This window comes from Enhydra lutris, unplaced genomic scaffold (assembly GCF_002288905.1).
Source record: "Enhydra lutris kenyoni isolate GAN:26980312 unplaced genomic scaffold, ASM228890v2 scaffoldscaffold8, whole genome shotgun sequence".
In the NCBI taxonomy this organism is placed as follows: domain Eukaryota; kingdom Metazoa; phylum Chordata; class Mammalia; order Carnivora; family Mustelidae; genus Enhydra; species Enhydra lutris.
Genome location: NW_019154092.1, coordinates 11,669,818 through 11,679,625, shown reverse-complemented (window position 1 = coordinate 11,679,625; position 9,808 = coordinate 11,669,818).

The following is a 9,808-nucleotide window of genomic DNA, read 5'->3' as shown; positions in this document are numbered from 1 at the left end:
CCAAGGCCCAGTAACCCTTGTCCGCTTGTGGAGGGGGGCACTGGAAATGTGGATGCCCTCGGGGACCTCAGCCTGCGAGGCTTCCAGTGTCCAGCATCCCTGATGGGGACTGATATGGCCTGGGCTCTACACTGTGGCTGCTCTGAAGCAGCTCACCATAGGGAACCCAGAGCCTTGGGTAATTTCGGAAATAGAAGGAAAACCAATCGATTTCCTTCTGGATCCTGGAGACACCTTTTCTGTGCTACTCTCCGCCCCAGGCCAATTTTTCGACCCTAGTGTTGCCCTTAAGGACATCACTGGGCAACCCAGAAGACAAATTTTTTTCTTGCCTTCTCGGATGCACCTGGGGAGATCTAATTTTCTCTCACCTTTCTTAATGCCTGGAGCCCCACACCTGTCTTTGGTAGAGATATTACTAGCAATTGCCTCCCCATAATGGATGCGGATATTAATCCCCAGGTCTGGGAAACTCAGGGAGAAGTGGGTCAGGCCTTAACAGCAGTGCCCATTCACCTATGCCTTAAGGACCCCATAATTTTGTTGGATACTATCACTTGTGGATACCAGGATATGGAAAAATAGCATACCCCCTCTATTAGTTGATCAAGGATACCCAGACAGCTGGTACCCATCTATCAATATGGGAGGTAGAGTCAGAAAAAGCTTTTAAAAACCTCAAGAGTTTAACTCTGGGACAGGAAGAGAACAACCCGTTCTCCCACCCTCAAATTCCCAGAGGCATAGAGTGAATAGGAAGTTACCCAGGGGAAGACTGGCAAATGGAATACACCCATGCTCAAAGTGCATGGGAACATGTCCCTCCTGGTTTGGGTAGATAAATCATTTCATCCCTCTTGCAAGGAGCTTCCCAACTCCCAGCCCCCGAATAACCAACCTGTCCCATTTCCACCTGGTGAGAGCCTGTCTGGTAGGGCCTGCATTCAGTGATTTTAGCCACTCCAACAGCTGTCACAATGCCTGAATTTGAAGACTGGATCCACCATTCCACAGTCAAACCCTGGTCCCAACAGCAAGGAACCAAAATCCCTCTGTGAACCCAGAAGAGACTTCAAACTAGTCTTGAAGGGAGAAGACCCAGATAAGGATTCTTAAATGATACTTTCTCTATATCCTATCAAAATCATAACCCTTATTGCATTCTTTTCACTTGCCATCTGCTTAGTATGTGGGGAGTTCATTAAACACCCTCTATCTCTCTCACCAGATGCCTGGCTGTACTCAGTCTGGCATTGTGGTTTGAGTCTTTCCTCCTACATGCCTAACTGGCTTTATATCTTTCCAGAATCAAGGTCATCGAACCCCAAATGGTGTTTCAGATGGAACTTCACATGGATGTCAAACCAGATATCTACAGGGGATCCCTTGGTAGATCAGGATGAGAGGAACCCTGAATGCCATCCCATCCAATGCTCCTGACCAGCAGGAAGTAGCTTACGATCAGCCGTCACCCTTTTTCCCTAACAGCAATTAGGATTACGTCTTCAGAGGGGGGAATGATGAAGGACAGCTGGAAGGCAGGCAGGCAGGGACAACCCCATCCTGCTCCCCAAGAGGAAACCACCCTTAAAAGGATTTTACACCACTCTGGAAGGAGCCGTCCACCCTTTCTCATGTGATAGGTAGATGACAAAAACCTGACTGGGTGACAGGCATGGGAGGGTTAATCAGATTAAAACAGCCCACCAACAAATCCATAAAAACCCCTAGACTTAGAAACTCCAGTGGCAACCTTCTCCGGTCCCCTCCCTCCTTGGGAGCTTTGTACTATCATTTTTCTGTTGTTCAATAAAACTTGCTTTGCCGCCCACCAAAAAAAACCCCAAAACCCCCCAAAACAAAAAAACCCTTCCCAATCAATACTGAAAATATCCAAAGCTGGCCAGATGTGCGTGGATGCCCGATAACACAGTGCTTTCCAAACCTTAAAGGCGGAAGGCACTGTCATGCTTCACGCTCCCAGTCCATCATCCCGGTTTCCTTTCATCGGAAACTCCTCTGCACCTTAAATCCAAGTTTTTAAAAATTCAAAGCACCTAATGTTTGCACATCAAGTGAGTTTTATGTTACATTTTTATGAAAAAGTTCCATAACAGTCTGTTACAAGGAATTTATTCTACAAAGCAACTTCAGACTCTGTCCTGAGGTCAGTGCCAGTTCATGTCCATTTCCTTCACCTCCGGTACCCACACCACCATACAGTGAGAAGAAACATAGGAATACTCTGATGGGTGAGAAAAATCCTGAAAAGGTAGAAACTATTGATAGTATCATCTGCATTAAGTATATTACCTGGTATTGTCAGTCTTTACACATTGTTAAATCATGTATGAACTATATGGTATAAACTAATCAGACTATTTTTCCCCAACTATTTCTCATAATTAAGAGGTTTCATGAAAAAAAAAAAAATTCCACTGAGTTCTTGGTTCTATCTTTTCCAACAGTTCAGATTATTACCCCTGCATTTCAAGAATCTGCTCTTCCACTTTTAAACTTTTCTTACATGTCACTAATGCGATACAAGTCTAGAAGTACTAGAGTACTAGGATAAGAAATCCAACCCATGGGTGGCTCAGTCAGTCAAGCATCTGCCTTTGGCTCAGGTCACGATCCCAGGGGTCCTGGGATAGAGCCCCATGTGGGCTCCCTGCTCAGGGAACCTGCTTCTCCCTCTTTCTGTCCCTCTCCCTATTCATTCTCTTTCTCTCCCTCAAATAAAATCTTAAAAAGAAAAAATCGGAAGGAAGGAAGGAAGGAAGGAAGGAAGGAAAAGAGAGAAAGAAATCCAACCCATTTCCAAACATCTTACAGGGTATCATCAGCCTGTCACCATCCAAGCTGATGTCTGCTCTCTATCTGGATTTTCCTTTACCATCGCCAGAGAGGAGTTGCTCCAGCACCTACAACACCTGCTCCAAGTCCTCCCAGTCCTTTCCCTCACCCTGCCCTCCTGTCTACCGCCCTGACTTCCGACTTCAGACCCTGCTCCTCTGGTAGCAGGATTTGCTATCAGAAGCTGCAGGTGGTGCCCTTGGGTGACCTTCCGTCATTCATTGGTGCTGGTGTGTTTCTCTGGGGACCTTTCCCTTCTCCTTCTGCTCCTCTGCGTTAAATCGTCAGGTAGTCAGGTTGATGCTCCTGCAGTTACCAGAGCAAGAAGAACTGGTGAGTGGGGTTTGTTTGGAGCTCTGATGTACCAGACCTGTGAAGGTGCCCTCCTTGGGGAGGGGTTTCTGTTTTCTGAGAGTCCTGCTCCTTGCCCCCCCACCCGCTTCCTTTGTCTAGTGGACACTACATATCCTTTAGGGAGCTATTCCAGGGTCACTTCCTGCACCCCTTCAAGGAGACACATTTTCTCCTCTGTGTTCCTCATTTCCCGGCCCCACTAGGACATCTCCCCTCACATTCTATCGCATGTTGGTTTTTGTCTGCCTGCATACCTCTTTATGAACGTCTTTGCATGGCTGTGACTGGTTCTTCTCCAGCACTGCTAAGTTCAAGGCTTTAGGAAGAGCCCACGTGTAGGCTCTGTCTTGGGTGATGGTGACAAACACAGGCTGAAGCACTTTTGGGGACCTCACCGTGGTATTTTTCAGTATTACTGGTGCATCCTTGGAAACTTTCGACTTTCTGGCACTTGGGTTATTCTTATTGGTGTTTACAGGGCCATTTCTGCTGTGCCTTTAGGACACAGCTCCTTTTCCCAGCGCCATTATTTCTATCTAGACTAGTGGCATTGCCCGTTGTTGCTTTTGTCCTATTGTCATCCTTGGTCTCTCAGTGTTCCTGGGAATCACTCACTTTACCTCCCAGCCTCCTAAAATGTGGGAGACAACAGTATTGCGCTGGGCTTCCCCAGCACTAGAAACATTCCATGGGTGACCTTCCATGTGGTCCTAATGAATCCCCACAGTACTCTGCATGGAGAGAAGTTAATTTCCTTTTATCGATGATGAATCACAGTAGGTTAAGAGACTCGCTACCCAGCATTCCTCAATCCTAAATCATTGCTCTTTCCCCCAGGCCGGTAGTTCTCAACGTGGGGTCTCTGGGCCAGTGCCACCAGCAGCACCTAAGAACTTGTTAGAAATGCTACTCCTCAGAGCTTGCCCCAGACCTACCGAATCAGAAACACCGGCAGTGGGGCCCGGGTTTCCACGCATGCTCCATATATTCCAATGCAGGGTTAGGTTTGAAAGCCACCTGAAGAGGCCAGTGCTTCTCCACACGTCAGATTTATTTGTGAAGTGTTAAAAAAACAAACAAACAGTAATGCTGGGGCTCTACCTCCAGACAGATGAACTCAGAATCTTAAGAAGTCCAGACTTCGGTATCAATTAAAAAAAAAGAAAAAATCTCTGAGGGAGTGTAATATGCCGCTAGACTTAAGAACCACGGCTCAGGATGATGGAGAGTCTCTGTTGCCTGTGAATTCCTTCTTAGTCCTCAAGAAGCATCCCAGGAAAGGTAGGACTTGAACCTAGTTAAGGACACAAATGTTCGTCGGAATTGTGGAATGCTGTCCCCTATTAACTCTGAATTCAGACAGAAAGTCTTTCAGCAGATATAACACCCGGCAAATAAAAAAATTAATATAGCTAATCCACACTGGGTGTGGTACATAAACAATGAATGCTGGAACACTGAACAGAAATTGGAAAAATATAAAAAAAAGTTGGAAAAAAAAAAAGAAAAAACCCAGCTAATCATAAATATGTGCACACCGATATAGATACATGTCTTACCCGACAACAATGCAATATTCATGGGAACCTGCATGTTTAGGTTTTGGGAGTCAATGCACACTTATACCCTTAATATCGTTAGGCATTGTGCCAGCTGCTTCATAGTCACTGTTTCACTGACAATATTAGCTAAATCCTCCCCACAGAAAAACACGAACCACCTGCACGAGGGTAATCAATGTACACATTTGTTTTTTGCCATTCTGAACAAAGTGTAAATCGGCCCTGATATAGGTTAAGGATCTGAGCTGAAGTCATTCACATCACTTGAATTATAATGAGAAAAGGATTTTGCAGGTTCCAAATTCTTTCCCCAGGCTGAGGGACATTTTTTTCTCACAGAGGCAATTAGCTATTTCTGAGATAAACCAGTTTGGTTTCTCATGTACAGAATAAGCAATGCACAGCATCGAGGGAAGAAAAGATGGGGAAAAATGAAGTCATCCCATCAAACTCCATTTTATATTTTATAAAGAACTTTCTCATACGTTGCTCCTTGGTCATACACTTTCTTGTGGAACTAAAAGGTTTTCACCTATAATCTTCATGGTTAGCTATAAATTCCCTTTATAAACAAGAGTAAACTGAGGCTCTAGGGGTCTAAGTTAATGGTTTATAGGAACAAAGTTAGTAAGTGAACAAGGCACAGGATTGCTGAGCCCAGGGTCTTTTTTATAATTGATTGTTTTTTGTTTTTTTGTTTTTTTTTTTTTAGGCCATGCTTACTTAAAGATGAAGCTAGGGACAGCCAGCGTTATGCAGAGGGAAGCCAAAGTGAAGGAAACCCAGGAAAGCACTATCTTTCAATTATACCAGGGAACCACTGAAAAATTACTTTTATGGTTTACTAACTACTGTCCTTAAAAAGCAAATATGCTGCCTACACTGCTAATGTGCATCCAAGGCAAAGCTTATTCATTTGGAAAGATCCAGCATCAAGTGTGGCTATCAATAACCTCATTATCTGTAACAGAAACTCATCTGTCACCATTTTAATTAGAATGTGACTTAAAGAAGTTCGTATTTAACAAAAGGCATTTGTAACATTTGGTGATTGTACTAATGGCTTTGAAGTTCCAGGGCAAAGTCACTTTTCCAAATTTCTTCTCATTTACTTATCTCTCACTCCCCATTATTCTCAGCTCTAAATAAAATTATTGGTATTGTTTCAGAAACTTTTTTTTTTAAATACACAATAATGGTCACAGACCCTTGAAGAAACTGGAAAAATAGAACAACACAAGGAAGAAAGAAAATCACTATATGCTCTGCCTTCAGATACTGAAAGGCAGTGCTACCATTTTGGTACACGTCCATGAGTTTTCTGGGTGTAAACATTTTTACCTATTTAACACCATAATGTATAAACTGTTTTATCCACTTTTACACTTAACATATTAGGATGATTTCCTCTATGAGGTTTGTATTTTATAATTTTGGCTGGTTGTACAGTATTCCATCTTATGTCTTTTCCATTATTATTACAAATTTCCCACTGCTGAGTATTTACTGTCCAAATGTCTTCATTTTTATGAGCAACACTGAGCTAAACATCCTGTATATTAGTTCCTGTAACAACTTGGTCTTATTTAGGAAAAATCCCCATAAGTGGATTTGCTGGTTCAAAAGCTTTGTAAAAAATTTAGGACCATGTTTATTGATCCTACAGCAGACAATCTACCAACTTACACCTCCCACCAGAAGTGGCTTCTCCTTTGGCTCCTCACCAAGCCTGGAATGAAAATGATGCTTATCTTCAGAGAGCATTTTGACTTCAGTATTATTCAAGGGAAATTTAGGCAAAAAAGTATTCTGGTTCCTCCCGGTTGTATATGGGGTGCTCTCAAAATCCATATACTATCTAGGCTGATAAGCTCTTCCTTAAGCTTGTAATACAAGAACGTGGCTGATCTCTGAGAAGATCACATTTGTCTCAAAGAAACACAACAGGCAATCGTGTGTGCATGTGCATGTGTTAGCAATCACACTCATCAAGAAGTGTTAGCTCCTTTTCTTACCCTTCTTCAGAGTTAATCAACTCTGATAAACGATTTGTCAAAATGAAGTGTCATTTTTGAGAATACAATGGGACTGTCACAAAATGCGGTTTTTAAAAATGGGATAATCCAATTTTACTTAATGAATAAATGCTCATTAAAACATGAGACCACCTCTATAGCAATCCAAGACAGACACTTCTGACCACTGGTTAATTAACTATAGTGAGGAGGATAAAAAAGCATTTAATGAAAGGTATGTATAACTCTCATGTATAATTCAGAAGCAATTTTGGATCCATATTCCGGCATCTATGTTAATTTTTGAAAAATTGCTAGTGTTGATATTAATTGCATAGTAGCTATGCTAGAAAGAAGTCCGCAGAATTGAAATTGACTATAGTAATTGTAGAGAAAAAAGGGGGGGGGAGCTGAATTATCCTACAAGGTGTGTGATCTAACTTATTGTGCCCAAGCAGAAAGGACGTGTTGACTCTGTGAAATTTGAAAGGAATATAAAAGAAAGGGATGGGAAGAATCTTTTGAGAGAGTAGCTAAACTGGCCAAAAAATGGCTAAACTGGCTAAAATCTCCACCTTGTTAGCATTGCCCTCAGCTCTCTTACTGGGGCAGTGGACATGTCACCATCAGTAGAAGTCGATCCACCAATCTCAATGCTAAAGCAGCAGGGGTGTCCCACGAGCTGAGGGCTCAGCACACAGCGGGGCTCCATCTGAAAGCAGGGAGCGTTCTACCTAAGGGAAGGATATTATCTGGACCTAGCAATTCACTCCAGGACTCGAGAGAAAGTATCCTACGGATGGTTCTAACTTTGGCAACACAATAACTAATGTTTCTTCAGATCCCTGGGCAATCAGCAGGAAAATGCCGGTTACCAATGGCTGCACCATATTGCCTTTAGGTTTCCAAGTCATTTTTCTGCTTGTTTGAGAGAAGCATAGATTCTTTTTTTCTTACAACTTGAATCCTATAGCAAATTGAAAAGCAAGTGTTTCTTCTCTGTGGGGGCAAATAGCCAAGTGGAATCCTTCAGTTTCTGAACGTGTAATCTCCAGGGTCTTTTTCACACCTAATGCAATGCTACATTTTTCTGTATTTGTAGTAAAGGGTAAAAAATATTCTGAGATTATCTGAGAGCACAGCAACGAGCATAAGCCAATTTCATACATTAGAGGAATCTAAATTTAAAACTGCTGAGTTAGGGAATATTAGTGATTAATAATCTCCAAATCTAAATTTTAAATTTGTTAGTGGTGTCAGCAGAACCCTACGACTTGCTTCTAATCGACAAAATATGGCAGAAGTAATGGGAAGCCACTCATTTGATTATGTTACATTACAGAAGATGGTCTTGCTAGCAGACACACTCTAGAGTCTCCCCCTTCACTGCTGGTTTTGAAAAGCAAGCTTCCAAGGCTCCCACAACCACAAGAAAATGACATGGCAAACAACTATAGAGAGTTTGGGACTGGATCCTTCCCCAGCTGAGCTAGCAGATGAGACCCCAGTCCTGGCTGACACCTCGACTGTAGCTTTTAGAGAAGCCAGTGGGACCAGGCCCCGACCCCTGACCCACAGAAACAGGGAGATAGAAATGCATGTGGTTTTAAGCTGCTAACTGTGTGGTAATTTGTTATGCAGCAATAAAAGCAGATACTGACTTTGGTACTAGATTTTGGGACTGCTGTCATAAATACCCAAGTATGTGGGGAGTGGTTTGGAACCCCCAATAACAGTGGGTGCAGGCTGGAAAAATTATGAAGAGCATAATAGAAGGAAAGAAAGCTGAACATGTGTAACTTCTCTGATAATGTAAGTTTATAAAAAGGAATAAGCACTTACTGCTGGGGACAGAAAAACATGAAAACACTCCATTTGGTTTAAAACTGTGAACACAGCATGTTGACTACAATTAACACTGTACTACACATTTGTAAGATGCTAAAACAGTAAATCTTAAAAGTTCTCCACAAGAAAAAAAAATTCATCACTATGTATGGTGATGGATGTTAACGAGACTTCATGTGGTGATCATTTCACAATACATACAAATATTGAATCGCTATGTGGTACACCTGAAGCATGTTATATGTCAATTATAGTTAAATATTTAAAAAATTAAACGTGGGGGCAACTTGATGGATATAAACTAAGAGGATTGGGTACAGTCATCCTTGGGAGGCTAATGATCATTTTCATATATCAAAAAGTTCATTTTTTTCAAAAAATTTTTTAATTTCTCAAATTAAAAAAATTCCAATTATCAGTGTTATATTAGTTTCAGGTGTATGATACCTGAATTGTACGAATTGTATGATTCCACAATTCCATACGTTACTCAATGTTCCTCATGGCAAGTGTACTCTTAATCCTCTTCACCTGTTTCACCCATCCCCCACCCATCTCTCCAGCAACCCTGTTTGTTTTCGAGAGTTGAGTCTGCTTGTTGTCTTTTTGTTAGTTTGTTTTGTTTCTTAAATTCCAAACGTGCGAAATCATGTGGTCTTTTTCTCTTATTTCACTTAGCATTCTACACTCTAGCTCCATCCATGTTGTTGCAAATGGCATGATTTCATTATTTTTGCTGGCTGAGTAATATTCCATTCTAGTAACTTTATACACACAGTACATCGTTATCCATTCATCTATCAACAGATACTTGGGCTGCTTCCATAATTTGGCTATTATAAAGATTCCTGTAATAATCATAGGGATACACATATATACTTTCAAATTAGTGTTTTAGTATTCTTTGGGTAAATATCCAGTAGGGTGATTACTAAGTCATAGGGTAGTTCTATTTTTAATTTTTTTAAGGAACAGCCATACTGTTTTCCATAGTGGCTGCACCAGTTTGCATTCCCACCAAGTGCACGAGGGCTCCTTTTTCTCCAATTCTTGCCAACAACTCTTGTTTCTTGTGTTGTTTCAGCCATTCTGACTGGTGTGAGGTAACATCTTGTTATACTTTTGATTTGCATTTCCCAATGACAAGTGACGCTGAGCATCTTTCCATGTGTC